At 44.2% G+C, this 26,646-nt stretch overlaps 1 long non-coding RNA gene across 3 annotated transcripts; it reads right to left on the reverse strand.

Moving 5' to 3' along the window:
• On the reverse strand, nucleotides 1–26,214 carry LOC143660312 (uncharacterized). 3 transcript variants are annotated; one of them, XR_013163942.1, is made up of 4 exons: nucleotides 26,044–26,214; nucleotides 25,570–25,817; nucleotides 25,253–25,443; nucleotides 23,714–23,829 (listed from the first exon to the last, which is right to left on the reverse strand). It is a non-coding gene; the product is annotated as an uncharacterized LOC143660312 (long non-coding RNA). The 3 variants fall into 3 exon arrangements; XR_013163943.1 differs by lacking the exon at nucleotides 23,714–23,829 and adding an exon at nucleotides 1–169 and having other exon boundaries at nucleotides 25,253–25,817; XR_013163941.1 differs by having other exon boundaries at nucleotides 25,253–25,817.
• Between the last annotated feature and the right edge of the window lie 432 nt (nucleotides 26,215–26,646).

The raw sequence follows: 26,646 nt of genomic DNA on the forward strand, positions 1-26,646 counted from the left end.
TTCAGTCTTGTTCCTGGGTGTATTTTTGGTCTTTTACAGGAAGTAGAGACTAGCGATGAAGAGGGCAGTTCCTGGGGCTCAGCTGCCTTTATTTAGATCCCCAACCCCAAGATATACAGCCATGCAACTTTGCTCAGTTCCTTGACCTCTTGATGTCTGCCTCAGTTTCCTTAAATTTAAACAAAGATAATAATGGCACCTATTTCATGAAGTAGATGTGAGGAATAAACCTAGAAAGACTTAAAATCATACCTGGCACACAATAAACACTCCATGGTGCTTTGCTTAGCAGTTTATCCAATATCTTTTTGACATAACTACATTTTTTTTTCCAGAGCTTGCATGTCTCAGTAATGGAGTATCAGCAGTTAATTGAGAAGGATTTAGAAAACTAGAGAGGCAAAGTCTGGAGCCTCTTGTTGGGGGTAAAGGCTGCTTGAGACTTTTCTTTCAGGGCCCTATTTTTCCCTACGTGGCAGTGCCACATGTGCCAGGCCCAAGTACCCTTCCTGCCTGCTTAGCTGCTGACAGCTAGAAGAATCCAGGCCAACCATTTTGTAGAAGCCCCTCATCTGACTTAGCATGATGTTTCCCTCTGATTAAATTCAGATTATATATTTTTGAGAGGAAATAATAGTTTTAATTTCTACATGAAAATATTTAATTCATTTGGAATTAATACTGGCATAAATTAATTAATTAAATTAATTAATTTAATGGAATTAATACTGGCATAAATGGCATATTTCCCTAATTTGTATGAAACACCTCATTTGTCATATAGAAAACATTCAATTGCATATATTTTATGTTTCTGCTATTCAAAAGTCAGCATCACACTGTTTTAATTACCATGGTTTTGAAATATGTTCCAAGATATACTAATGACCAAATTCCCCCTAATTCTGCTCCTTTGCTTAGAAACTACCATTAAATCATTCAGATGTACCTTGGGACAATGTTATCAAGTTCTTTCAACAATGCCTTTGTGATTTAGACTGCTAAAGTGCCTAAAACATTGTGAGCAGGACTGGGGATTTCATATACTAACTATTCTCATTTCGGGGCATTGTACATAGATCATCCAAGTCTTTTGAGTCTCTCAGAAAAGTTTTGGTACTCTTTTCATGTAGTCTGCATATTTCTTCTTTGTTCACTGTTTTTGAACAATGGAATCTTGTACATTTTTTCCTTTTTCTGGCTGATTAGAGTCAGCATGCAAGATAGCACAGTGGTTAAATTGAGGGCCTCTGGAGAAAAACGACTTGGGTTCATATCCTGGGTCACTTGCTTACTTAGCTGTGCCATCTAAGGCAAGTCACATGGCCACTCTGTGCCTCAGTTTCCTCATCTCTGAAATGGGGCTATTGATGGTATCTGCCTCACTGGGCTGCTTTGAGGGCTAGATGCATAGAAAGGTGGCTAGCACATGGTCAGTGTTTGCCATTTCTCTTTCCTCAACAGGCCTTACTGACCTCTAGGACCTTTCTTGGTGATAAGAAGGTGAGTCACTTATTCTTTCACATTCCGCTACCAGGCAGTGGCAGACCCTGGGCTGGGCAGAGAGGCTTTGCTTAAGGAACAAGAAGCTGTGGGAAGAGCCAGCAGCTGGGCTGAAAGAAGACTTTAGCCTCTTCTCCCTCTCTCTTCTTCGGAGCCGGCATGGTTGCTCTCAGAGCATTTCCATATGTCTCTGTTCCATTTTCTTCCTTCCCCCACCAGAGCCTTCCAAATCTCACACTGCTTTTCAACCATTCTCAATTCAGCATCCACAGGTGGAGGTTCCATTCCTCTAGCCCATGGTCATTTCCAAATAGAGGGATCTCGTTGGCCCTGTCTACCTTTCCAAGTCAGTATATGTAGAGTCATGCTGTAGTTGGGTCAGAGGCCAGTCAGTTAGGGTGGGGAGGGTCTAATTCTAGAACAAGGCTGGGGGAGGAGCCAATTTCCCAAGGGAGAAAATATTGGCAACAACAGACATATCCAGTACCTGTGGAGGTGGCACAAAAGTATTTCAAACACAGTTCTGGTCCTGCAGGACTCAACAGTCCATGAGCAGGGATTTAACCTGCATCCAGGAACAATCAGCAAGAGCACACTCGGGAAGCCCCTTTTCATAGATGGGAAACTCTGAAAAGTTAAGGGATTTGCTCAGGGTCACAGTACCAACTTCCAACAAACCTGGGGCATCTACCTCTAGGCTCCCCCTCTACCCATGTGCCTGCCTCTGCACTGAGTGTCTGAGATGAGCTGTACCAGTTCCTCTTTTCAGATGAGATCAGGCCAGGGCCAGGGGAGTCAAGCTGAGTCTTGGATGATGTATCAGTTTTGGAAAGATGAGAGTAAGTGGAAATAGTACAGAGCAAAAATTGACCTTAAGGTGGAAGGGATGGCCAAAGCAAAGGTTTGGAGGTGGAAGAAATCAAAAGATATGTGCTGATGGCCAGTGACTCAGTCTAGCCTGGTATGTTGGAGTCCATTTTTGGAAAGTCAGGTACAGTGGGCCAAATTAGAATATTGGTGGGTAGCAACAGTGGCTTGACTTGCACGCTAAAAGTTGTAGCTTGATGTTCCATGCTACCATTCACATTTTTGCTTCTTACCACAATAAAATGTCACCAAATGCTGCATTGGCTACAGCCAGCATAAAACTCAGGTTAGTAGAAATGACGCTGACAACTCCTAATACCTTTGCTTATAAAACAGATGTTCTTTGGCCCCAAGGCACAGACCCAGACCTGGCTGAAATCTCAACTTTCAGACTGGCAGTCTTTACACTGCCCCCTGGAAGTACACCATGGGGAAAGTTGAGGATTTCAAGGGACAGGAAGAGTCCAACAGCAGACCTTCAGTTCCCCCTATCCAAGCTCTGCTCTTGTCCTGTTTTATTACATTGGAGTGTTACATGGAATTCTACTTGAAAAATTATTTCGTGGTTCATTTTAAGATAACAACACAGACTCTTCTCTTCCCTCACTTCTTCAATGAACTGAACCCTTCAGGTTTTTCCTAAAATCTCCATGTAAAGAGGTCCTTACTTTTAGCTCTCTTAGAATAGTTGCACTGTCTTTCAAAAAAAATCACCACAGTTTGTGCTGATATACTTATTTGTAGTCTCCATCATAGTTAAGACTGTCTGAGTCAAAACCTGGCTCCATCATAGTCTATTTCTGGGTCATTAGAGAGCTCCTTAAGACTTTTGTGCTTCACTTTCCTTATCTTGCAAGAAGGGGCTAATAAAAGTCTCCATCGCACAGGCTTGTTGTGAAGATACAATGAAATAATCAATGTAAGGTGCATGGCACAGGGTGCGGGCACACTTAGTAGCCGTTGTGTATTATTACCACCATTACCACCTTCACCACCATTATCACCATCTTCACCACCACTGTCATCATCATCATTATCACCACCACCATCATCAGAACTGTCTTCCACCACCACCACCACTACCATCACCACCACCACCACCACCACCACTACCATCACCACCACCATCACCACCACCACCACTACCATCACCACCACCACCACCACCACCACGACCATCACCACCACCACCACCACCACCACTACCATCACCACCACCACCACCACCACCACTACCATCACCACCACCACCACCACCACCACCATCACCACCATCAACATCACCACCACGACCATCACCACCACCACCACCACTACCATTACCACCATCACCACCACCACCACCACTACCATTACCACCACCACCACCACCATCACCACGACCATCACCACCATCACCACCACCACCATCACCATCACCACGACCATCACCACCATCACCACCACCACCACCACCATCACATCACCGCCATCACCACCATCATCATTCTCCTCCTTAGGATCATAGGGCTAAAACCACAACATTTTGCTCACTGTTGCATCCTTAGTGCTTCACCTATAAGACACAGAAAATGTGTGTTATAAATGAATGAATGAAAGAAAGAATGAATGAATACATGCTTCTCCACAAACTTGACCTTCTCTTTTCTAAGGAGGCTTTCCCTATGAATCATTAAATTGATTCTCATTTTTCAAGTGGGATGAAAAATTTTCCTCAGGTGAAAATACTTAAATGTAGTCTGTGAAGGAATCCCAACATGTTGCATGTTCTTGGGTATTTTACCAGAATACTTCATGGGTAACATTTTGAGGCTGTGAGGAAATGTAATTTTCCTTGTGGGATGTCTAGATTTTGTTTCTTGGTATAGTTTCACGTGCTTGTCACTTTCCCAGACTAAGTGGTGGGCGCTTCTCCCCAGCTGTCTGCACAGGCTCTCATTTATCTGGCAGGTTCACCACGCAGTGAAGGCCTTCATGGAGTATCAGAGAAAGCAGCCAGGAAGGGAACTGGGAGATGTACATTCTACGGGGCATTGGGCAGGCTTCTGACTTTCCCTGGGTTTCAGTTTCCCCTTCTAGAATACGAGAAGGTGTGACTAGATGTTTGCTAATAGAGCTCCAAGTTCTAAGTTAGGCCACTAACTCAAAACAGGGCAATTTTCAGTTCAGGGAAGGTCTTTTGACTTTGTACTGCACCTTTCTCTCCTTTCACCATCTTCAGGCATCAGGGCCCCAAAGCTCTCCATATCCTCAAAGTGTGATGACTACTGGGATAACTTAATTTATGAGTGAATGCACAGTCCGGGACCATAAATCCACATGCAGAATTTTGATCATGGACTTCTGAAGAGGTAACACAGGGAGAGACTAAGGCTTGTAAATGGGGTCATCTGCACTGAACGGTTGCTGGTCAGCTCCTGAGGACTGGGAGGAAGGCCAGCCCTTGTAAGAGTCCCAGACTCCCACTTTCCAGGTATTCTCTGGGTGGCTGCCAAGAAATCCATTTGTAGTGGATGTAGTTGCCACCCACTGGAAGAGTAGGCAGCCTCCAAATGTTGCCTTTGAGCTCACCTTAAAAAAAGAGAAATTCCAAGTATTTCAGCTCAGTCGATAAATGCAGGCCAATTTTTTTCAGGGAGGGACAATTTTAGGTCATTGACGAGTACTACTCATAATGTTCTCCCAGTCTTCAGGAGATTTCTTAGATAAAAAGCAAAAGAAACAGCAAGGATTCAAATAGAAGTTGTTCACAGTGGAGAGTATGCAGGTAGGTGAACCAGACAGGCCTGGGTGCATATCCCAATTCTACCACGTCTTGGCCTTCATGACCTTTAGGTTCCTTATTCTCAGAAAGGCAGTTATTCCCCTTCTAGAGTTTTTGGAAAGATTCAAATAAGTCCTGCATATAAAAATGTCCCCACAGAAGGAGTTCTAGACATTTTGAAACTGTAACCAAACAGCTTACCCTGAACAGAAAACTCAGAAAAGAATTTTAAAAGTGGGATAAATGTCCTCCACAACTCTGTCAGCATGAGAAAAGTAGGCAGCTGATAGAGAAGAACGACGTCATTGTAGGAGCAAGGAGCTGAACAGTGACCCCTCCCACACCCCTCCCCTCAAAAAGACATGCTGGGTCTTAATCTCTAGAACTTGTGAATGTTATTTTATTTGGCAAAAGGATCTTTTGCAGATGTAATTAAGTTAAGGATCTTGAGATGAAGAGATCATCCTGGATTATCTGGGTGAACTTAAGTCCAAAGACTTGAGATAGACAGAAAAACAAAAGACACAGAGAGAAGTGGAGGATGCCATTCAAAGATGGAGATAGAAATTGGAGTGAATGCAGCCACAAGTCAAGGAACAGCAAGAGCCACCAAAAGCTAGGAGAGGCAAAGAGTGGATTCTCCCCTACAGGCTTCAGAGGGAGGGCAGCCCTGCCAACATCTTTCTCACTTTCTCTCACTCTTACTTAGAGAAATAGTAGGTTTACAGAAAAATCATGCATATATATTCCAATATAGCTGACAATAACTTAATGTCAGATTTCTGGCCTTCAGAATTATGAGAGAATAAATGTCTCAGGCCACCTAGTTTGTGGTAGTTTCTTACAGCAGCCACAGAAACTAACGCAGTTAAAAGTATATTTTAGTTTGCCAAAGCTGCCAGAATGCAACACACCAGAGATGAACTGGCTTTTAATAAAAAGGGATTTATTTAGTTAAAAACATTTAGTTCTTCAGAGGAAAGACAGCTAACTTTCATCTGAGGTTTCATCTACACGGGAAGACACAGGGTGATCTCTGCTGACTTCTCTCCAGACTTCTGAGTTCCAACTGCTTTCCCCAGGGTGCTTCCTCGCTGCACTTCCAATGGCCTGGGCTGAACTGCAAGCACTAAGATAAGGTATGCTGAGCTGCTTGGGCTGTGCTGCATTGAGCTCTCATTTAAGCATCCAGCCAATTAAATCAAACATCATTCATTGCAGCAGATATTCCCCCTAGCCTACGGCAGATGCAATCAGTGACAGATGAGCTTCACATGCCAATGGCTCATGCCCACAGCAACAGAACTAGGCCTTCACTTGGCCAAGTTGACACCTGTTCCTAACCACCAGAGAGTGATTGGAGGTAGTTTTTGCTGACAGGAAACAGCAGAACCAGCCACCTCAGTTGATCTTTAACTAAGGAGAGAAGACTCATCATATTGGCTATCAAGGTAGAAGAACTTGAAGAGCTGCTAGTCCATACATTTTGACCTCCCAACGTCTGTTTTCCCATTCTTCTGCTAACAGCACCCTGTCTGTCTTTTAGACTATTCTCTCTCCTCCACTGTGTGGTATTGTAAATCAAGGCCCTTTGTAGTCCTCAACCAAAAGGGAGTACGTAACCAAAGGAAGGTAAACTAGACTCTCTCTTCCAAGACTTTGAACCTTGAGTGGAAAACGTTTGAAGGGCAGTGCCCTGACAAGACAGTTAAATTTCAGCACCTTGGACATCTAGTGCTGCCTTTTTCTGGGCTGTTTCTCCAACCTGCCCAATCCAGTGAGCTCTTCCCTATAGTTTTACAACTAATTTCTTAGTTGCCCAAGTCAGTTACTGTTGCTTGCAACCAACAATGCAACTGCCAAGGTGGAAGTGACAGTTCACTAAGGGAAGAAACACGCTAAGGGGATGAAGTTGATTAACTTCTCCCTGATATGGATGGAAAGTCCAGTGACATATAAGTTGCCTTAGGGTTTTATGTTAGTTGTCTGCCCCTTTTTAAATTGAACACTTCTGTCCACAGTTTCTGCTCCTATAAGGCTGCAACCATACTTATATAATCCTTTGAATCTGCAACACCTGGTACACAGTAAGCATCATTGATATTCAGTGACTGACAGATTGAACACAGAGCATGGAATTTGTTGTCCTCAATAAGGTCACATACCAGCTAAAGGGGGCCATAGGAAAGAATGAGACCTTCCATGAAGAGCCTAAGAAGATCCTACAAGTTTCAGAGGAGGCTGTTTGCACAGTCTAACAGACCCTTACACAAGCTGTTAGAACAAAAGACAACTTAGAATCTACTTAGTACAGGAATGGCAAAGCAACTGGCCCACAGGATGCCACACTTCATGTCTATAGCAGGCTTTATTAATCAATCACAGCACTCTTTCCCTATGAAACCAAATGTGCCTTTAGAATCCTTCCCAATGCAAGCCTCCATGCAGTGCCTATTAAGTGAGCAGAGTTAGTACAAAAGCTATTTCCCTTCACTGATCTTGTTCAAACTCTTCATCAGACAAATGGGGAGACTAAGAAGAGAAAGGACACATCACAAAGTCATTCAACTCATGAGTGGTAAATGGAAGATTCAGGTTCCTGGATTCCAGGCCCAACTATTTCCCATCATCCCACAAGGACTCTGAAGTGGTTTCTTCTTATGAAGTGTTCTTTGCCCTTATACTTCGGCACTTTCCATCCAACCAAGCCCTAAATATTGTAGTGTTTATTTTAGCGAATGCAAAAATCTGATCTCCAAAGGATGAACATTAATAAAATATGTGCTCTAACACTGTGTAACAAGGAAAATATAGAATACATTTTCTATTCCCATTGATCCTCAGGCCACTGGCAATCCACCAACAATTGATTTAGCCATTTGATTAGTTTGGGGGGAAAACATTATATTTTAATGGGGTATATATAATTCTAAGTTACTGCTTTGAAGTTGAACCAAATATTAAAATTACCTCTTTTTATGGATGCTGCACAGCTATGAAGCTTCATAATTGCAGCCTAGGCTTTGTAAGTGATTTGAACTGGAGAGGCAATTTCTGCAAAGTTTATTTCATGGGCCTGGCAGCTGCCAGGCTAGCCCGCTTCTTCAACAGCAAAAAGGTACAAGGGATAGTGCTAATGGTCACACCTTGTGTTTAACCCACACTTGACTGTTACAAAGCTCAATAATAGCCTTTTGGGCTACTTCCTTTCAAAAAGCTCTAAAATTCATCACTTTATTTCCAGCCCCTTTGCTGGTTCCAAAGCACCATCAGTACCTATTTAAACTTCCGCTGTAGTTTTTTTTAAAAGGTGACTCTCTTGACCTACTCCCATCCATTATCCTCATAACAACCAGAGTGATCCCTGTAGCAGTGTAAATCAGAATAAGCCATGCTATTGCTTAAAATCCTTCCTTGGCCTCCCCATTTCCTAGAGCAGGGGTTGGCAAATAAGGATTGCAGTTGGAAGTGGCTCACCCTCTGTTCTTGCAAATAAAGTTTTATTGGAATGAAGCCCTGTCTACTCGTTTGCATATTGTCTTTGGCTGCTTTTGTGCTGCAATAGTGGAATTACAGAATTTGCTGCCTGCAAGACTAGAATATTTACAGAAAAAGTTTGCTGACCTCTGACCTAGAGAGAACCATTTAAATGTGTTCCCTGGGCCCAGCAGGCTCCTGGAATTGGGCCCCACCTACCTCTCAGCCCTCCTTTTGCACAACTCATCCCTCTGCTTCCTTTGCTCCAAGCACATTACTAGTCTACTTGTTTCTCCAACACCCAAAGCGAGTCCTGCCTCAGGGCCTTTGTGCTTGCTGTTTCCTCTGCCTGGAACACTCATTCACCAGATGAGCACATGGTTGACTCCATCTGTTCATTCAGGGCTTAAGGAGAAATGTGCCATCCCCTGAGCAGCTTTTCAGATGCATCTAACAATTTTCCCCTAGCACATTCTTTCACTCATTAACTTCTTCATAGTGAATATAGAATTCATCTTCCAAACCAGAACACTTTGGAATATGAAAGGAAAAGCTGTTCATAATTATGCCAGGAGAGTAGATATAAATGGGACCTACATGGTCACCCTATTTAGACCCCTTTGTATATTTATTCATTTTCTTCTTCCCCATAGAATTCTGGTCCTCTGAGAGTAGAGTCTGTACCCCAGTGCCTGAAATGGCACCAGGCACGTTGTGTGTAGGCACTCTCTGGATCCTCCCTGCAGCCCCGTCGGAAAGGTACTATTACCATCCCATGTTGCTGGCTAATAACTGAAGCCAGTGCTCAGAGAGAGTGACAGTGCTGGTTCCAGCACTGGCCTCCTGCAAACACCTTGTATTAAGTCAGGAGCAGGTATCAGTGGATAACAGAAACTCCATTTTACAGATGAGACAATTGAGGCCCGGCGTGGAGAACGACTTTCCTGAAGGGGATAAAGCAGAGGACTTCAGATGATGTCTCTGGCTCCTCCCACTCTCTCATGTCCTCCACCTGGGCTCTCAGCTGCCTTCCTTCCACCAGTCCACAAGTCTTCATTGGTGCCAGTAATCTACTGGAGCAAGGAGGCCTCTCTTGGAGCCAGCCTGCAGACAGGTTTGCATATTCTAGAAGTGAACTTGGGCTGAGCAGACTGTCTGCAGTGGAATCCAGAACCAGAGAGTTATGATTGGGGCTTCCTGGACTGTTGGAAATGCTACAGGGATGACCTGGAGGAGGAAGTAGGCCATGACTACCCACCACTACTGAGTGCTGGCTCTGGGCCTGGCCTTGTGCTCAAGACTCAACAACCCTGAGCAATAACTATTATCCCATTTTACAAAGGAGGAAACCAAGGCTCAGGGATGGTAGGAGGCTTGCTCAAGGTCATCCAGTTGGAGACTGGAAGTCTTTGCTGGGAACCATTACACAGTATTGTCCAAAAGGAAGAAGTGAGCAGGAGGGACAAGCTGATGAGACAGAATTAGTGGCTTTTCCTTTCAATACATCTTTGAAGACGGGAGGAATGGAGACAGTCTGCCAAAGGAGTTTCTTTCTCTGATAGTTTTGAGCTCAGAGTATTCCCAAAGATGGGCTGCAACAAACACAGGGGTCGATAAGGGAAGAGGAGAGTCCACCCACTGCTTTCCTACTGGTTCCCCTTGTTCCAAGACTCCTCTGGGTGTCGGTGTGCAAAGGCCTCACCAAGGCTGAGCGCCTGGAATCCAGGCAGCTGGAGCCCTCTGGAACTCTGTTCACCCTGTCAAAGGGCCAGCTCCTAGAACTGTTGGGAGTTTGAACCGGATGTTGGATCTTTACATCTCACGATGTAAGATAGTGAGTCCACGAGCTAATCCATGAGCTCTGTGGGTCCAAAGATGGAAAGGGTCCCACTGTTCTTCCCCCCAAGTGCTCCATGCAGCACTATCATCGTGAGCATTCAGGACACACAGCTGCTTCTGATGACAAAAAGAATTCTGTCTTGCCAGCTGGATATCCCCATTGCAAGTACAGCCGCATCCAAGGACCCCCTTCACTGCACAACTGATCCTGTGAGGAAGGCATTGAAGTTCCTCATTAAGCAGGTCCTCTGAGGTCACCCTCCTTCCAAGATGCTGTGAGCTGACCGTGGAACTCAGCGCTGCACTCCATCCCCTCCAAGAACTGGGCTTCATACCCTCCTTGGAACCCCACGTCAATCTTTAAGGCTTTGGATGGCATAATTTACCATGGTGGGGTTACCTAGAAGGTTAACAAATACCTCTCTCCCCACAATGAGGTCTCTTGCGGCCACAGAGCCCCAGCCCACCCCCTGCCTCGCTGCATCTCTTGCAGAGACGGCCTCTGCACCCCTCCCCATCTCCCTCCATCGCTGTGCCTCAGCGGCCGGCCCTAACAGGATGGCTTTCATCCTCATTCAGATACATATTGTATCGGCTGAGAAACATCAAAGGGTTGTGTCGTTACATATTCTATTTCTGAGAGGAGAAAAGCAGCCCCTTGCTTTATTAACGTGGCAAATGTTGACTCTTGTAATGAAAAATGCACAAACGCCAGGCAATTTTTGATGAATAGGTAATAGAGAGGAGGGCAGCGAACGGGGGGAATTAATTTCTCTTTGGTGCCTCCATCACTGGGATGAGGCGGCCTGTGTGGGGCCAGCCTGCCCTCCCAGACGGGCCCCTGTGGGGCTGCAGATTTTGGACCTCAGTCAGGGCTCCAGATGGGAAAAAACTAAACATCACCCTTTCAAGGATGCCCTTAACTTCCTCTCGATTTGGGGGCAGCAATATTTATTAGTAATTGCAGTGGTCAAACCATAAAATCTCAGGAACTAACTGCTGAAGTGTGCTCAGCAGTTCACAGTCATTATCCATGAGACCCCAACGAGCTGGATATAACTATCCTAATTTCCTGTAAGTCAAAACCGAGGTCAGAATCATTTTAATAAATTGTCCCAGGACAATCCACCAGATTTTGAACCTAGAACCCAGTCCTGAGAGGGGCCAACTGAAGAGGAATTATTCCCATTTGCATGTTAAAATTGTCACTTAGCTATACAGATGTTGTGATAGTCAAAGTGATAGTCTCCCTTTCTTCCTTATCTCTGGACCCAGCACAGCACTCAGCACCCAGTAACCAGCAATTCCTGCTGGCTGACCTGGGCAGATGAGTTTTTCCCAACTGATCAAACTCGTTGTAGTTTGCTAGCTACCGGAATGTAACACACCAGAGACGGACTGGCTTTTAATAAAAGAGGATTTATTTCATTAGTTCTTCAGAGGAAAGGCAGCTAACTTTCAACTGAGGTTCTTTCTTATGTGGGAAGGCACAGGGTGATCTCTGCTGGCCTTCTCTCCAGGCCTCTGGGTTCCAACAACTTTCCCCAGGGTGATTTCTTTCTGCACGTCCAAAGGCCTGGGCTGAGCTGTAAGTGCTGAGATGAGGTATGCTGAGCTGCTTGGGCTGTGCTAATTGCACTCTCTCATTTAAGCACCAGTCAATTAAATCAAACATTATTCATTGCAGCAGGCACACCTCCTAGCCGACTGCAGATGTAATGAGCAACAGATGAGGTTCACGTACCATTTGCTCATGTCCACAGCAACAGAGCTAGGTGCCTTCACCTGGCCAAGATGGCAACTGAATCTAACTACCACACTCATCTATCCTCAACTTGTGTCTGCTGAGAAGTAATGGTTTGAGAGTGTGGTGACAGGGCTCTTGGTCATTTCTGTGAGACTTCCTTTGTCTTTTCTCATGGTTGCAAGATGACCGTAGCAGCCCAACTATCACATCTTCATACTGCAGTATCTAATGCAAGATGGGAAGAGTCAAAGAATGGGTGAAAAATGATTGCTAGGATGCCCCTTTCTTTTGGTAAGGGAAGACAACCATCCTAAAAGTCTTCCAGGAGAGACCTACTTGTGTCTTATTGGCCAGAATTGGCTTACCTGGCCTCATCTAGATGTAAGCATGTACAGAATTTTGAAGTTGAAAGTGATAATGGAGGAAAGGTGAATTGGACACTGCAGAGCAAGCAACTCACAGCATCTTCTTCAGTGCCACAGTAGGGCTCTCTGGACTTCTGAGTCTACCAGTTCGATGTCTCAACACCATCAGCAAGACATGGTGGGTTCTTTTCACTGGGAGTCCCTGACCTGAACTGCGGAGCACAGAGGTTCCAAACAAGCTCACCCATGTGCAGCTTTTCTAAAGCATGTGTGATTTGCACTATGAAAAAAGGTTCCATAGTCAGAGATATTTTGGAAATAGCATGAGTTGACCCTCTTGGAGATTCACAGATCATGTCAGGATATGGCAAATCCTGAGGTGAGAAAACCTGCTTAACTGGTATACTGGTTTTAAATTGTTATATATGCCAGAAAAGTCATGTTATTTTGATCCTGATCCAATCTTGTGGAGCCAGACCTATGGTTTAGGGTGAATCTTTTGATTACGTTATTTCCATGGAGATATGACATATCCCATTGTGGGTGTGACCTTAATTTTTTTTTTTTTTGCATGAGCAGGCACCACAAATCAAACCTGGGTCTCAGCATGGCAGGAGAGAACTCTGCCTGCTGAGCCACTGTGGCCCACCCATGTGACCTTTTAATCAGATGGAGATTTGACTCTGCCCATTCAAAGTGGGTCTTGATTACTTTACTGGAGTCCTTTAAAAGGGTGACATTATGGAAAAGAACAGAGAAAGCTCATATGCAGACATCTGGAGATGTTTGGAGTGCCGACATAGAGGGTAGATGACTACATGCAGATGTTTGGAAATGCACAAGCCTCAGAAGACACCAAGAGCTAAGAGAGCCAACAGAAGCTAGACAGGAAACAGAGCCCAGCAGATGCTATGTACCTTTGCATGAGATGCTAAACAAGCCAGGACCTGAAGAAAGCTAAAGGAAGCAAAGAGAAGAAGCCAGGGTCTGCCCCAGAGAACCTAAGAAAGGACCAGCAGATGTCAGTCACATGCCTTCCCATGTCACAGAAGAAACCAAGATGCCATCTGGCCCTTTCTTCAGAGTCAAGGTATCTTTATCTAAATGTCTTAGTTTGGACATTTTTAAGGCTTTAGAACTGTAAACCTGTAACTTAATAAATCCTCTTTATAAAATCCATTCCATTTCTGGTATACTGCATTCTAGCAGCATTAGCAAACTAAAACACTGGATTCAACCCACTATCTCCCACACTCATGTGACCCCAGAACTGGTATCACAGAGAACATTCTGGTGAGGCAGGATGGACTGGGCTGAGTATCTGGAGACTTGGCTGGCCCTGGTCATGCTTTGCCTCTATCATAAGAGTGGTCTTTGAGAACTCCATCACATCTCTGTGACTCAGTTTCCCTCTGAAAAATAGACACCACCAGAATTTTCCAAAGTAGCATTTCCCTGGTAGCATGAGTGTGATGATATTAGGAGGTCTGTGAATGAACAATTTTTGCTTGAATAGCCATATTTCCAAATGCACGTTGAAATATTTATTTCAACGTGCATTTGGAAAAAAAAAGTACAGCCAGTACATTATATCTGTGACTTCACAGTTTTATCTTAAAACTTAAAATAAATGCATGCAAATGAAAACATCAGATGTCTTTAGGGGGAAAAAAAGCACTAAAAGCAAATGGTAAGGTAATGTGGATATGGCAGAAATCCTCAGAGTGTCGTGCAAACGACTCAAGTTTGGAGCACTGCCACCTTAGCAATTTCTGAAACTCTCCATGCTCTTCAGTACTGCAAATAGTCACTAGTGGATGTGCATGTGAACCTGTCCAGCCTAGAGTGACTTGGCTGAGCATGATTGTTCCTCTTTCCTCTCTCCCTGAAGTTGCTCTCAGAAGCCTCTTCTGCAAAGGCCCTTTAATGAGGGAGTTGCGGTAGAAGAAAAAACAGGGAGCTCTTACATCTGCTCTGCCACTTACATGTCCAGTTCAAGTCTTCCCCATCTACAAAGAGAGAACAATTACAGCCTTGTTTTCTGAGGCCGTTGAATGGTACCAAGGAGATCATGGACAATGAAAGTGCTTTGCAAACTGTGAAAGGTGGTGCCCACGTAAAAGCTTAAGTTGTCCCTTCTCCTTTGAAGAATTCTTAAACTAGGAGAGTCACGGCAAAGCTGTGGGTCTGGGTGCAGGTCTCCATCACTGGGGTTAAGGGACTAGGCCAGTCCTTAAGAAAGGCCACCTGCAGGTCTGCTCACATCTTGTGAGGCTTAATCCTCCATAGCAGAGCAGCCCATGGCAGTGACTGGGCCCACATTGACTTTTTCTTCCCACATTGCAGCATTTGTGATGGGTCAGACACTCAGGAAAGAAGCAAAGGAAAGGGTGGAGGAAGTGAAGATTGCCTACAAATACTAATCATAATGATATTTATTAACTATACGCTAACTACTTTATGGTTCATTTCATTTAGTTCTTATAACAGCTCTATATTATCCCCATTCTGTAGATGAAGAAATGAGGTCTTACGTTGATAAAATAACTTGGTGATGATTGAAAAGAAAAAAAGTGCTGTTTTTGTCGGCGATTGCTGCATAACAAACAACCGAAATGACCTGGGGGTTGGGTACAGCTTGGCTTATCTAGGCAGGGCTCAGCTGAGCTGAGCTTCAGGCTCCAGGTTTGGTTCGGTTTGCTCCATGTATGTCTCCTTCTTCTGGGACCAGTGAACCCCCTGGGATATGTTTTTATGGCAATGCCAAGAAAGCAGGAGGGCAAGCTCAACCATGCCAAGCACATTTCAAGCAGCTGCTTACATTACAACTGCTAGCACTTCTTTGACCACAGCAGGCTGGCTGAGTTTAAACTTAAAGGGATGGGGAAGTTCATTCTGGAGGGAGTGAATATTTGCTGATCAAAGACTCCATCTACCACAGTCTCAGAGCCAAGGTCCCAACCATGATTTTAGCTATGTCCTCACCCCATATCACTGCCAAATCCGAGCATATGGGCAGTTACCACAGCATCAGAGTAAGGGCCACGCTTCTGGTCCTGCAGGACTCCTCTAAGTGACCAGCCTGCCCCATGGCACGTGCTAAGCACTAGACACACTCTGCATGCACTTTCTCAGCCCTGAACCTTCACCTAGATGTGCTCCTCCCACCTCAGCCCAGATGCAGACAACTCTCTAGGTACCAGTCTTGCTATCTGGTCACCTCTCTCCCTTCCTGTTTTAGCTCTTGGTTTAGGCACATACTGCCATCTTCCCAGACAGCCTGAACAATCTGAAGATTGTGCTACCTCCCTCACTTCTGCAGTTCCCTCCTCACCGCCCCCCACCCCCGACAAGACAACTTTCCTGAATTGCTGCAGCAAATGCCACATATGATTGGTCAGGATGTACAATGCACAAAGGCTCCCAGCTGGGGGCATAAGCAAGGCTAATATCCAGCCAACATACTGCACTTCAAACCACCCACCTTGTCAAGGTGCTGCATTTGGAAGGAAGAAAGGGAACCTTTCCTCATACAATCTGCCAAGCCATGTCATGACTACTCAGGCGTGGGGGCGGGGGAAGCATTTTAAAATAATCACAGAAGTGCTATATAGATCAGAAGCAACCAAATCACAGAAGGTCTTAGAAGATTCAGGCTCAAGTTCTGGTTTGTACAAGCTCTAAGACCTAGAAAAAGAGGCATTACCCTCCTGAGCCTCAGTTTCCTGGAAACCATCCCAACCATCTCAGGGGTAATGGGAAAGGTGGCTGGTAAGTGGCGCTCCTGGCCTCTAACAGATGAGGGAGAAAGCACAGCCCAGACTTCTCTGAGTTTGGAGACAGACGCCAATACTGCAGCCTAATGATTTTCCTGACTTGAGAATGATATTCGATTTAGCCCCGCTCTAGAGAACTTAAACCCAAGAGAAGAGAGAGAATGAGATTTATTTTCAAGGAAGCCTTGCTGCTGCTGCTGCTGCTGATTGAGATAATTCAACAGCATGATTTATTCATTATCTAGTGGGGTTTTTTTTTTGATTCTGAATTTAAAAGTTTAACTTCCCTCCTTCTCTCTCTCACACACTTTTCCCCTCTCTCTTATCCTCACTTGACTATTTGTTGCAGTTACATTTTCAAACCACTTACTGTCTAGAGGGTAAGTGGAGTGACACGGCTCATAATATGCAAATAAATGGGAATGAAGCTCGTCAGCCTGAGTAGAATGAATTACTGTCGCCGGTGAAATGCAGTGACAGGGGCAGCTGTTCTGTAAGACAGGAGGACTTGAGCAGGTACTGCACTGGAGTGGCCGGAATAACACTTACTATGATTTATCAAAGAGCACTTGAAAGCTCCTCTGAGGCTTTAAATAGGCATGAAAAGAGGCTTCATGGCACTTGGGTACTGGTAGAATGGTGATTAGCCAGCTCAAAAGCCTGACCCCGTGCGCAGCTTCCGGACCAGAGAAGCCGGAAATCTTCAAAGGCAATCAAGAAAGGCCAAGCGGGCATGGGTCCAGGGGACAGAATTTGGAACCAACAGCTTCCTAGGATGAAGTGAGCAAGCAGGGGTTTCAGAAACTGCTGGGGTAGCATGGAGAGAAGAGGGCAGGAGTTTGGGTAGCATTAGGGCTGGTAAACACAAAGGAGAAGACAACTCGAGAGGTGACTTGGTTAGGGTCACACTGAAGAGGGTGGCAGCAGCAGGTTTCCTAGGCCAGTGGTCTGCTCACTTGGAGCCATGAAAAAAAGGCTTCCTGCTATAAGGTTTATCCCCTACTTACTTGATAAAGCATATAAAACGCACCCAGTAGAGACCATTCCTTTGGGATGAGCATGGGCTTGTAAATGCTTGCTACATGAAAGAAGTTAGGGTTGGAAGGCACTAAAATGGAACTCTCTCCTCTTTCTGGTTTTCCTAACTTTAGTTTTGTCCCCCACTTCCAGCCTCCACATCACAGCTCGGGAGAACGTCTTAAAACACAAATCTAAGTGATGGCTGGAATACATGGACTTGGCTTTTTCCTCTACCCCAGGCCCCACTAGGTGATTAAACATTCAGCCAAGGTTTGAGAGAATTTTTTTTGGAAAGAATCATAATTCACATTCAAGTAAAATGGAAAAGTATGGAGAAGTTTTTTAAATCAACCAAAAGCTTACCATTAAGATGTAATCATGAGTATTTGGTGAACATCATTCTGAATCTCTCTCTATGCAATTAGAATAGATCAGTGATAGATGGGGATAGATTAGATAGAATGAGATAGGTAGACAGAGATAGAGAGACAGAGTGCACAGCCTGATAATTTCCACCCAGTAACTATTCTCCCCATCTTTATTATTAATAGAAAACTAATTTTTAGCTGGACATCCAACTTCCTGCATAAGGACTACATTTTCCAGCAGCTAGCTGCAGGCAAGTGATTCAGTTACCAAAAATGAGGTACGTGGAATCAGGGCTTGCAACTTTCTGAACACGTCCTTCAGTAGAGGGAGGATTCCCTTTTCTACCCTTCCAACTTCCTGGCTAGAATGAGGAAATGATAGCTGGATCCTAGGCTGCTGTTAAGGATTATATAGTGGAAGGACCATATTGAGGACAGTGGAGCAGCCAGGTGGAAAGAACCTGGGTCCCAAATGATCCTGGATCCACCATACTGATGGTCTTTGTTTTTGGTTTATGTGTGAGAGAAATACATTTCTCTCTTTCTTGGACTATTGTTATTTTGGATTTTCCATCACTCACAGCAGATTCTAATTCCGTTGACTAGATAGATTTTTTTTTTAATAGGCAATGCTACGTATGATATTTTAAACTTAAAATGTTCATATTTAATTTTAATTGAACAGGAAAAAAAGAACCAAGTAAACATGAAGGAATTGCTAAACTTCTAGCAAAATATTAATTTTCTATAAGACCTACTTAAAATTAAGGAAAGAATAAGTGTCCAAATATTAAAGTGATTGGAGTTATTTTGTTTTTTAAACTATAAATTTCAACCTTATATAGTACACATTAACTGCATGCACACTTAACTTTCTCTTAATTTCCCAACCCCCTGCTCATTTTTTAAACATTATCATTTTTTAAATCATTACTATACTGTTTAGGTTAATAATATTTATACTCTCTTCTGTACCCATAATCCCACAGTTCTTTAGTTGTGGTCATATATTTAAATGGGAGAAATAGCCCCCACCAGCCCTTTCTATCACAGCTTCTGCCCCAGAATTCTTCTTTATTTTGTTTCATCTCTAGATTGGCTGCATTTCATTAAGAATTTCTTTGGTATTTTTTTTCCCAGGAACAGTTCATAGGCCTTCTATAACTTAAGTTCTCGCATGCTTGAAAATATGCAATGTCTTTATACTTGAAGGGCAATTTGTCTGGGTATAAATTTTTGTATTGTATTTTTATTTCTCAGAATACCATAAGCATGGAAATCATGTGACCATTTTAGGCCGGCCTGGTCTTCCCCTCTCGGACTTGACTTTCTTCCCCCAACATCTTCCATCTTTGATGTTCACCTGATTCTGTCTCTTGGAAGGTGAAGAGCCTCACTAAAATAGGCTTTCATTATTTATTGTTTTTCTTGTGGTCATTCAACACTCAGATCAAGTCTTTATTTTATAAAAATTCTCTTGACTATGCGTCTGAGTATTTATTGATGTTCTGTTTGTTTTTGTTCTCTTCTTCAAATCCACCATTTATGCATACGTTCAATCTCCTTTGTCTTCTCTATCAGCTTCTATTACTTTTATATTTCTACTTGATATTCACTTCCATTTCATTTCTGTGATTTTTTCTATTCTGTTCACCACATCCCTGACGGAATTTTTAGTTATCTTTCTTAATTTTGGTTATTGCTGTCAATGTGACATGTAACTCTGTAAATCTACTCTCTCTTTCATTTCTTTCATGAGCTTTGCTTTGATTTTCATCATCTCTGAATTATTTTTTATAGACAATGCCGTCTATAATTTCTTGGAGATTATGAATAAACCCTTTTCCAACTCTTCCTTTTATCCACTGGGTAACTCTCTTCCTGTAGTGAATCTTTTCAACTGCTTTTGCTTGTATTTATTTCCCTCTTGAATTTGTTTTTAAGTTTTCCAGTACAAATGCCTGGGTCCTGTGCTGACTCCTCTCTCGTTACTCATCCTCCTTAAATGGAGAGAGCTATTTAGCTATTTGCAGGAAATAGTGTGGGGGCATGGGGAAGGGAGGGTCAGAGAGTGGATTGGAGAAGCCCCCACTTTAGTTCAGAGTTAGGGTCTCAGGTACTTTCTCATCAAATCTATTTCCTGCGTGTGGTCCCTCAGTTTCCTATACTGGAGCGGGGGAGGGGGGGGCTGAAGTAGCTCACCTGTGGTTGTATATCCCCCTCATTGAGCTCAGAAGTCACTGCCTACCCACCCACCACTGTCTCCCTTGGTGTGGAGGTCAGATCACAGACAAGAAAAGCAGTCTGTCCTCATGACTTCTCCACCACTGCCGCCTCTCCTTCCGTGGTATCTTGAACTGGGATGCCTCCATTTCTCTCTGTCCCCTCTCAATCTCATTTCTGGTCTCTCATATCTAAGACAAAAGTAATTTGCAGGTAAAAGAGATCCCGCCTGAAGTCCAATGAAGGGGTGTGGGTCCAGATATGAGAGAGAGATGGCATAGGGATGGCGGCATGCCCTTGTTCCACTGAGATCAGCGTGACATCTCCAATTTTATTTGTTTGGAGTTGTTATATGTAGTCTTTAATGGAGTTAAGTAAAGAAAAATGACTTTATTTTGCCATCTTTAACTAGAAGTCTGTGCTCATTTAAAATGTTAGCAGTAATTACTATTATAATTATAATAACATTTAACTATACTTATAAAAGAATTAGATGTCATTTATCAAAGCTTGTAAAACAAAGAAAAGCATATTTAAGAAATCCATACTTCCATCACCCAGAGAAAACCCTGACAACCACTGGAGCTATCTTTCTAAGCTAGATAGAAATGAATAAGTATACAGGGCCCGGGGCAGGGCAGCCGGGGGCTGAGAGAGGACTCCAAATGAGTGCTGAGGGACAGTTCTCTTAGCGTCCTGTGGCAAGTGGGGAATGTGTCAGGTTTATGCCTTTTTCTGTAGCAAATAAGAATGATTTAGAGTAAAAACACCAAGAACATGCCAGGCATTATGCTGAGCTTTCTATATACATTAAATAGGTCGACCTTCTTATGTTATTCCTATGTGATAGATGAGGAGGCGGACGCTCAGGGGTGTGGGCCCTGGAAACCTATATGGAGGCTCAGTCCATGTTTTTCCTCCCCACCCCACCCTGCCTGCTAAGCCCTAAGCATGGGTTTTTTTGCCCATAGTGGATGCCTAAGCATTGCTTGCTGAGTTCCACTGAAAGTTGAATCCCTTCCTCACCAAGGAGATGTGGAGATGGGAAAGTTTGGTTCAAGAAGGAAGATGAAATCAATGATTGGAAGGGATATTGGAAAGAAAACGTGGCACAGAGAAAGGACACCGAGTAGAGTTGGGAGGCTGGTGCACATCTCCAAGGACAGCTTGCACAGAAGGACCAGCCTGGCTGCAGAAGAAGGGCCCGAACCCTCCTTGGTTCAGCCCTCATGGGTGCCAGGGTAGCTGCAGAGTTCAGATCAATGATCCTGGAGTCATCAGGAGCTAAAAGGCACCCTGTGGTCATAGAGCCTCAAAGGCAAGAGGTCAGTGCAGTGGAGGCAGTTCTCTGGGACAAAATGTCCTGGCACTGGAATTGAGATTGCCAATATCTGGAAGGAAGACGAAAGATAATTCAAACAGATGCAGTTCAGCATAATTTTCCTGAGGACTCGCTAGGTGGCTAGTGGTCTGTTATAAGAATCATATACAAGACTCATGGTCAGCCTTCCTGGTGGGAAGACAACTGAACCGTCAGTAGGGCTAGTGTTGCTTCCTTCTATATTCACAGTTGCACCTTATGTTTATCATTTATGCTCTTATTTATTAATTCATTTATAAGAGATCCATTCATTCATCACTCATATACGTATGAAGATAAAGCATGAAAGAGAGCACTTACCCTGTGTCAATACTGTGCTAGTCTGGCAAGCAAAGGAGACACAGCCTCTGCCCTCCAGGAGCTAACACTCTAGTGGGGAGAGATAGGCATTTGTCAGCTAATTACATGAAGTGATGTAAAACTGTGACTGAGACAAGAGTTGTGCTGGAGAATGATACGGTGGAGAGAGAACCCAAAATGGAAGGGATACTCTATACAGGTTATAGGACACTTGAGTTAAGAGCTGAAGGATTAACAGAAAAATATATTCTAGCAGAGGCAAGAACGTGCAAAGGCCCTGTGGTGAGAAGAAATACACAAGAATAAGAAACTGAAAGACAAATGCTAGGCAATTTGCAAAATGAGAGCTAGTAGAATGCTTAGATGAAAAGCCTCTGCAGAAAGTTATATTTTAATAGGGGCAATGCCTCCCTAAGGGTGGTATGTTAAGTGCCATGGCAGTACTTGGAAAAAGAAGGGTGATGTTCAAAGGCATTCCAAGTGGAATAAACACCATGATGAGAGACCCAGTTGTAGGAATGAGCATTGTGTAGCCAGGAAACCCACTTTCCTGGAGTAGATGCTTAGCCAACCATTTTGATGAGCTCTCTTTCATGGTCCATTGGCCTTTCCTGCCATCTGCCTTGTCTGCCTCCATCTCTGGGGGCCCGCAAGAATCAGTTTCCTCCATGTTTCCTTCTGGACTTCCAGTGTTGTTGGCTCTCCCAATAGACATTCAAGGTCTCTAACATCCTCACCGGGAGGCCTCAGAGTAACTCTGAGCATCTGAGTCTCTCAGCTTAGACCCCCTCACCCAACCACACTCCAGCTCTCCGAGAAGATGCTGGGCCCCAGGGCCTGAGCTGTTCTTTCCACTCACACCACAGTCTGTTCCGCCTCAAGGTCTCTCTGGCACCAGCCCCTCTTGCCCCGCTGAAAACCTGTCCTTCTTCTGTTCAAGGCCGCATACTTATTGCATATCATCAATTTTGAGATAAGCATTTTCCCCCATATTAATATTATTCAAATCGGGATCAAGGTTGGCCAGGAGAAGTCATGACATGCATGGGGTCTAAATCCTGTCTCCCGGAAAAGATGTCCAAATCTTAATCCGCGTTCCTGCAGGTGTGAACCTGTTTAAAAACAGGACTTTGGGGAGATGTTATTATTAGTTAAGGTGTGGCCAAATTCAATCAGAATGGGTCTTCCTCCCTGTGACTAGAGGCCTTATGAGGAGAGGAAATCTGGGCAGGGTCAGTAGAAGCCCTAAGTCAGAAGAAGCCAGAGAGGAGAGAGAGATTGCCATGTGAAGACAAACGCCATCACCAGAACACTACCAGATTCCAGCAGAGAGCATGACCTTGCCAACATTTTGATTTTGGACTTCCAGCCTCCCAAGTGTGAGCCAATCAATTCTTGTTGTGTAAGCTCGCCCACTGTGTGATATTTGTCATAGCACCCCTAGCAAACCAAGACAATATTACTGGTGTCAAATGCAAAGGAGCATCAAAATTTGCAGAAATGTGTCATTGCTTAGCAGAGACTCCTAAAGACAACAGTGGAGTATTCTTTTTAAGAAAACACAGACATCAACAACTCCAAGTTCAAAGAAGTTGGTCTCTGAATAAGAAGAAAGTTCAGGAAAACTTGCTAATTTGTTTCACCTGCATTTTACTTCTTATGTATTCAAAAGCGTGATCTATGATAAAATCTAAGTTTACAAAAGTTTAAGTCTTTCACTAAGTATGAAATAAAAACTATGAATGATTAAAGAAGTATTGCATGTAGTTAATAGTTGGCAATGATATTGTACATCCTTAGTACATAAAATAATGATTCGTTTTACAATTGATGGAGTCAATGAAATTCAGTGAAATGCAGCAGTAATAAATGTTAACATTATCACCTTCCCCTCCCAACACACACAAGATACACCCAGCTCAGTCTTAAGGAGCTGGCTAGAATTTAATGAAAACTGCTAGAATTGACTTGAATGAACCACTAAACACCTCCAAGTGATAATCACACTCTCCAGTATCAGGAGGGAAAATGTGTAGGGGGCACTCAGAAAATAAATTGAGTGACCACATAGGAGTAAGTCTGAGTCAGTAAAGGAGGATAATTTATTGAAATATTAATTAGAGTTTGCTCCCACTCTGTCTTTTTCTTCAAGCAGGTAGGCAGGCTTTGTAATTCTTGGCCTCAGGAGTTTTAACAGGGCTGCAAACAGAAGGTACCTGAAGTTAACTTTAAAGGTTCTTCTGATCTTTTTGAAAGATAAAATAGTTAAAGAGACTGGATCACGGTTGTTAGGGGTGGGCTGGGGGTGTCTCAGGGGAACCTTAAATTGGGAAGCAGTGAGTAGAACTTTGGCTGGGGAGGGGATGTGCAGATTCTGCTATCAGCATGGACCCAGTTTCTCACCCCCAAGGATGTCTGCTGCCTGCCTGGCTCAGATGCAGATTCTGGACCCCAAGCCCACAGTGCATGCTTCCCCAAAGGTGCTTGTGTCCTATGCATGGAACAGGAGCTGCAGAACCTCTGGGTCTGCAGGGAATACGCAGGTTGAGACAGGAGGAGCCTTGGCACTGGAGAAGGTACTGAATGCCAGTCCCTCTCAGGAGGTGGGGCTGGAAACATTACCTGAGGTTGCATTTCCCACCACCTGGGAAGCATGTCTCTAAGTCACATTAAGTAAACTTAAATCAAAGGAAAGGATATGCCATTTCTTGCACACTTGAGTTTTAAACTGAGATCATCAACAAATCACTCCCATTGCCTGTGCAGCCAAGAAACTCACATCCCATTCTTAGAGCAAGGAATGGGAGTCCCTGGAAGTCTAAACTGCTGACGTTCCACCCCTCCCACCCGGGTTAAGTATCTCCTGCAGCCTGTAAGGCTGCTGCTCCCCACATCGAGATGAAGACAGCTTTAATGGGCTAGGAGTCACGTGCCCCTCGAAGGCCGGCCCTCCCAGACGGCTGTTTGCAAACTCCTCTCCAAAGCAGCTTCCCTTGAAGAGAGTTGCTACACAATCATTACAAATTGATTGCAAAAGAGCTAACAATCATGATTAAATCATTAAATTCTTGTCTACGCTTCAGAGAGCGGTGAGAAAATTAACTTCCCACCAACCTAATTTTTTCCTGAACATGAAATAATGATTTTCTGCCCGTCTAATTACAAAGCCAACATCTGATCAAGCCAGCATCCAGAGGGGATTATCGCATGCACGAGTATTAGACCTCATTACCAGCTTGAGTGCAAAATTATTACATCTTGTAATTGGATGGTGAGATTTATATACAGATCGGCCCGGTTTCTGTAAGATTGTAATTACAAGCTTCGTTGGTTAGCTACTTATCACTCAGCACAGAAGAGAGGAAAATAAGCAACAGAAAAGGCATTTCATTAACCCATAACCCTATCAAGGGAAAGCCACTGTAACACCCATGTCTGCATTAGGGAGAACAGCTAAATTCACAGATGAAACAATTTATTATACTCTTTGCAAATGGGATTGCATTTTGTTTAACCCCTAATGAACTCTTTGGGTAAAGTGTCTGAACAAACCATTCATTTTATAGACAACTAGGTTCAATACAGTAATTATAAGGGGTAACTGACTGAGATAAATGCTCACCTGCTTAGAGGCAGTTGATTAGAGACACAATCGCTGGGCTCCCGGCGCCCACACAAAGGGCCGGGGGCTGGGCCAGCCTCGGCTTTCCCGGGGAGGTGCGGGGAGGCGGCGGGATCACCCGCGGCCAGTCCACCGCCAGTTGATGGTCGGCGTTCGTCAAGCTTGGCTGGACCAGGCGGGGTTTAATAAAGCTGCAAGGACGACGCAGTTTAACAATTTTAGAGGCACGGGTGTGGAACGCAGAAATTTAAATACAGCCTGATGAAGGCTCGTCGTCGACAGCATGCTCCAGATGCGCGACCTAAATTAAATGTTACCTTTTCACATGTTTATGGCACAACAATGGGCCTCACACAAAGTCAGCTCGGCAGGGTGTGAAGCCCAAGGCGGATTGCGACACGGATGGCAGCTTGTTTTTCAGTCTACTGACGCGCCATCCTCTATTCCAAGGGTCCATAAAAGAAAGCTCCCGGGTCAAATCCACCCGGTGGCGGGGTTCTGTACCGCCCCTGTCCGTGGTCTGGTCCCGGCACATGAAAATTCCATGAGATTCAAATTCCAGTGTCTGTAAATAAAGTTTTATTAGAACACAATCACAGTCATTGCTTTGCCTATTGTCTATGGCTATTTTCCTGCCACAAAGGCAGAGTTTAGTGGTTCCAACAAAGACCCTCTGGCTGCAAAACCTAAAATAGTTACTTTCTGGTCCTTTCCAGAAAACGTTGCCAGCTCCCACTTTATCCAATCTTTCACTCACAGATTCATTCCACAGACACTGACAGAGAACCTACTAAGCACTAGGCCCTAGGCCGGGTGCTGGAGATTCAAAGTAAAAGAAGACAATTCCTGCCCTCCTGAGGAACTAGATGGAGACACAGCTGGCGACTGGCCTCCCAGCATCCATTTCGGCTCCTTCTGGTAGAAGCCTCCATAATTTCCTCTAGGGGCCAGCCTCACCTAGACTGACTCCACAATTGGGAGTAGCCCCCACGTGATCAAACCTGGCCAATCAGAGCAAAAAGATCACCTGGCCCGCTGTGATTGGTTCAAGAATAGGTGCGGTGACCAATCAGAGACCATGAGCCGCAGTCCAGGGCCGGGTGTGGGAAAAATGGGGTCTCACTCTCTTCGCTGCAGTCAGACCTGGGTGGCTTGGTTTTGGAACCATGGACAGTCCTTCGCTGCTCCGGTGGAGCCTGTGGAAGGCCTGCCAAGAGGAGAGAGGGGTGAAGTGACAGAAAGAGAAGCAGGGTTTTGATGTTCACTGTCTGAATGCCTGGATCCAGCTGTGCCTGAAGACAGTCTACCCACGGACTAGTGTAAGCTAATAAAGTACTGCACTTCCTGGAGCCATCTTTGGTCACTTACAACAGGAAAAATGTAATTGATTTGTT

Source organism: Tamandua tetradactyla, chromosome 16 (genome assembly GCF_023851605.1).
Source record: "Tamandua tetradactyla isolate mTamTet1 chromosome 16, mTamTet1.pri, whole genome shotgun sequence".
NCBI classification, from domain to species: domain Eukaryota; kingdom Metazoa; phylum Chordata; class Mammalia; order Pilosa; family Myrmecophagidae; genus Tamandua; species Tamandua tetradactyla.